This window comes from Babylonia areolata, chromosome 31, assembly GCF_041734735.1.
Source record: "Babylonia areolata isolate BAREFJ2019XMU chromosome 31, ASM4173473v1, whole genome shotgun sequence".
Taxonomy (NCBI): Eukaryota; Metazoa; Mollusca; class Gastropoda; order Neogastropoda; family Buccinidae; genus Babylonia; species Babylonia areolata.
This window is the reverse complement of record NC_134906.1, coordinates 25,983,234-25,988,233: the sequence shown is the minus strand read 5'-3', so window position 1 is coordinate 25,988,233 and position 5,000 is coordinate 25,983,234. Positions and strand designations below refer to the sequence as shown.

General features: G+C 44.0%; 1 protein-coding gene and 1 long non-coding RNA gene across 2 annotated transcripts in view; one reads left to right on the top strand and one right to left on the bottom strand.

The window, feature by feature from the left end:
- LOC143276158 (formin-binding protein 1-like) overlaps positions 1-5,000 on the bottom strand; it is a 91,103-nt gene that overhangs the window by 52,037 nt on the left and 34,066 nt on the right. The gene's annotated exons all lie outside the window — the stretch shown is intronic.
- The window catches only part of LOC143276160 (uncharacterized), a 60,941-nt gene that overhangs the window by 28,260 nt on the left and 27,681 nt on the right, over positions 1-5,000 (top strand). The window lies entirely within an intron of this gene.

Sequence of the window (5,000 nt, the reverse complement as noted above, 5' to 3'; positions counted from 1 at the left end):
TGTTGATTGCTGTAGTATTGTCTTGCTCAAGTTACTGTGTGATTGTTGATTGCTGTAGTATTGTCTTTCTCAAGTTACTGTGTACCGGTGTGTGTGTGTGTATGTGTGTGTGTGTGTGTGTGTGTGTGTGTGTGTGTGTGTGTGTGTGTGTGATTGTTGATTGCTGTAGTATTGTCTTGCTCAAGTTACTGTGTGATTGGTGATTGCTGTAGTATTGTCTTGCTCAAGTTACTGTGTGATTGGTGATTGCTGTAGTATTGTCTTGCTCAAGTTACTGTGTACCGGTGTGTGTGTGTGTATGTGTGTGTGTGTGTGTGTGTGTGTGTGTGTGTGTGTGTGATTGTTGATTGCTGTAGTATTGTCTTGCTCAAGTTACTGTGTGATTGTTGATTGCTGTAGTATTGTCTTTCTCAAGTTACTGTGTACCGGTGTGTGTGTGTGTGTGTGTGATTGTTGATTGCTGTAGTATTGTCTTGCTCAAGTTACTGTGTGATTGTTGATTGCTGTAGTATTGTCTTGCTCAAGTTACTGTGTACTGTGTGATTGTTGATTGCTGTAGTATTGTCTTGCTCAAGTTACTGTGTACCGGTGTGTGTGTGTGTGATTGTTGATTGTTGTAGTATTGTCTTGCTCAAGTTACTGTGTACCGGTGTGTGTGTGTGTGTGATTGTTGATTGTTGTAGTATTGTCTTGCTCAAGTTACTGTGTACCGGTGAGTGTGTGTGATTGTTGATTGTTGTATTGTCTTGCTCAAGTCACTGTGTACTGGTGTGTGTGTGTGACTGTTGATTGTTGTAGTATTGTCTTGCTCAAGTTACTGTGTACAGATCTATACATATGTCATGAAATATGTATTGTTTCATGTGAGGTGCTCACAGCCCATTATACAAGGGGAGTGTGCGCATGAAAAGAACTATTATCTTTTTTTTCTTTCTTTTTTTCCTTCTTTTTTTTTTAAAGTGGCTGATTTTTTCATCTTTTTTTCAGAATAAAGTCAAATGTAAATGTAAAGTTACAAAAATGTGTTAATCAAGTTCACTGCAGTGTAGCGAAAAATGTTGCGCTAACATTTGTTTGTTTGGTTTTTTTTGTTGGTTTTTTTTTTGTTTGCTTGTTTACTATCCATTATCATCGTACCAGCCTCCTTCCAATAGGCTGAGGCCTGTAAATAACAGAAAGTTTGGTTTCCAAGAAAACGCCAGTGATACAGTTTTATCACAAAAGACTGACACAGACATTAGTGTTTGATGTTACCAACTTGTCCAGTCTTGAGAAGGCCAAATCAAAACAGTTACAGGGATTCATAATTACAAGACAAGATGTCACAAAAGCTATCAGGGGAGTGCATAACGACAAAAGTCCGGGAACAGATGGAATGACGGTAAACCTTTTGATTTTTTTTTTTTTTTTTTTTTTGAACGACATAGGTGATTTTTTTTTTTTTTTTTTTTTTTTTTTTTTTTTGCTGCCCCGCCATCTGCACCGTTTCAGTGACATTACTCCCATGCCGCTCATTCAGATTCCCCCATACATGGCCACACCCCGGTTCGTCCGTCACAGTTCCAGCGTCAGCAGTCTGCAGGGAGCCATCGATGTTAGGTCACCAGGAGGCCACACACCAGAGGAGACCCTGCACTGCTACTGAGTCACTTCGGTGGTGTTCAGTGGTGCCTGTTCTGATTCAACGTACTTAGGACACCACCTACTAAGCCTCCTACTAACAACAATAACGGCTTAGTAGCGGAGCCAGACTGAGTGAGCGTCCCTCCCAGAGTGGAGACCGCCACCACGTCCCTCAAACAACAGCCCCCCATGACTCTGCCGACACTGAAGACATTGACAGGACTCACCCCAAGCACGGAAGTGGAGGGGTATATAACAGGATACTGGCGACGCTGATGAATCAGTATCAATTTTCTATCAATCTTCCGGCGCATATGCTGCGGACACACGCGTCATTGTACTAAACAGTGTTTCTAAACCATGGGCAAACACAGAGACTATCACCACACACATACAGACAGACACACAACTAACTGAGACCTGCTGATTCCACTGACACTTACTTTGTTCAAACATGTGAGTTGATAACAATGACACCAGACACTGAGACAAAGGAAAGCAATGGCATGCATGTCTCTCTCTCTCTCTCTCTCTCTCTCTCTCTCTCTCTCACACACACACACACACACACACATAAAAGCCAGACCAGGAAAATACTAACGTATGTTATGAAAATGATAAGAAAATTACAACATATGCTGCACACACACACACGCACACACACACACACACACACAATCCCACACAAACACACACACACAGACAGTCTCACACACACACACACACACACACACACACACACACACAGATGGACGCACAACTGACTTGCTGATTACACACTCACTTAATTCAAACATGTGAGTAGATCTATGACAATCAAACCAGACAGGAAAATAAGCGTCACACACACACACACACACTCACACCCTCTCACACACACACACACTCACACACACACACACACACACACACACACACACACACACACACACACTCACACACACACACACACACACACACACACACACTCACACGCACACACACACACACACACACTCACACGCACACACACACACACTCACACGCACACACACTCACACACACAAATAAGCAGGACAAGAAAAATAATTACATGTTATGAAAATAGTAACAAAATTACAACATTTGCTACACACACACACACTCACACACACACACACACTCATGCACACAAACACACACACACACACAACACGACACACCAGGAACACAACTGCAAAAAAAGCTATTGACAAACCCCAAACAGCCAAACCCTAATTAAGTTTCAGTTTCTCAAGGAGGCGTCGCTGCTTTCGGACAAGTCCATACTCTACGCCGCGCCGCGTCTACTAGGCAGACATGCCTGACAGCAGCATAACCCAACCCACTTGTCAGGCCGCGAGTGCACACATATATATATTTGTGTAACTATCCCAGTACAGGACAGATTGGGAAGAATAGAAGCCTATGCCGAAAATCTTCATCCTTGAATAAAAACGTTTCGAGTTCTGAGTTCTGAGTACATTTCTTCTTCTAGTTCTACAGAATTGTTTGCCAGAGGACAACGCTTTTGTCGCCATGGGTTCTTTTTCAGTGCACCAAGCACATGCTGCACATGGAGGCCTCGGTTTATGTTTTTTTCATCTCATCCAAAAGACTTAGACGCTCAGTTTGATTCTCCAGTCTTCTTCTTCTTCTTCTGCGTTCACTCGTATGCACACGAGTGGGCTTTTACGTGTATGACCGTTTTTAACCCTGCCATGTAGGCAGCCATACTCCGTTTTCCGGGGTGTGCATGCTGGGTATGTTCTTGTTTCCATAACCCACCGAACGCTGACATGGATCACAGGATCTTTAACGTGCGTATTTGATCTTCTGCTTGCCGTATACACACGACGGGGGTTCAGGCACTAAGCAGGTCTGCACATATGTTGACCTGGGAGACCGTAAAAATCTCCACCCTTTTACCCACCAGGCGCCGTCACCGTGGTTCGAACCCGGGACCCTCAGATTGACAGTCCAACGCTTTAACCACTCGGCTATTGCGCCCGTCAGATTCTCCAGTCAAAACTCAGAAGGACGAGCGAGAGCGGGATTCGAGCGCAAGCCCTCACAGACACCGTACAGGCTGACAAAGCATCTTTAACCACCCTGCCACCTTTGCCCCAAACCCAAGCGCTATCAATCACACAAGTGACAACCCATACGACCAACGTAAAACAAACATCAACATCAACAAGAACTAAAAGAGACAAGACAAACAAGAAAAAAACCAGGGTCATACAAAAACGGCAACCCACGTTTTAACATCCAGATCAATCCATGAGTAACACACAGAGCCTAGAGAGAGAGAGAGACAGAGACAGAGAGAGAGACCAAGACAGACAGAGACACAAAGAGAGACAGAGACACGCAGGAACAGAGATAAGTTAAAAGTAAAAAAAAAAAAAAGTTTTGATTTGTCTGGCCTCTGGGCCCATAACAATCGAAGGAAAAGACAGAGAGAGACACTGACACTGACACGGACACAGGTTTAATTGTGAAGGCCACCGGCCCATACACAAAGGGGTGGGGGATACAAAGGGGCAATTCAATCACTCTTCACACACACACACACACACACACACACACACACACACACACAAAAAGGTGTAAGGAAAAGACACAGAGAGAGAAAGAGAGAGAGAGACAGAGAGAGGCAGAGACAGAGACTGAGAGAGATAAACAAAGAGAGAGAGACAGAGACAGAGGGATGTACTGCACACATCAAACTTGAAAGGCGACTGACGGAAGAGCGGAAGAGGGAGGAAACGAGGAGAGACTACTCACTGATATTCATCTTCAAGCGCTATCAATCACACAAGTGACGACCCAGACGACCAACGTAAAACAAACATCAACATCGACAAGAACTAAAAGAGACAAGACAAACGAGCAAAAAAACAGGGTCATACACAAAATGACAACCCACATTTTAACATCCAGATCAATCCATGAGTAACACACAGAGCCGAGAGAGAGAGAGAGAGAGAGAGAGAGAGACCGAGACAGAGAGAGACACAGAGAGAGACAAGAGACACGCAGGAACACTGGGCCCATAACAATCGAAGGAAAAGACAGGGAGAGAGAAAGAGAGAGAGACAGAGAGAGGCAGAGACAGAGACAGAGAGATAAACAAAGAGAGAGAGACAGAGACAGAGAGATGTACTGCACACATCAAACTTGAAAGGCGACTGACGAAGAAGAGCGGGAAGAGGAAGGAAAAGAGGAGAGACTACTCACTGATATTCATCTTCAAGCGCTATCAATCACACAAGTGACAACCCAGACGACCAACGTAAAACAAACATCAACATCGACAAGAACTAAAAGAGACAAGACAAACGAGCAAAAAAACAGGGTCATACACAAAATGACAA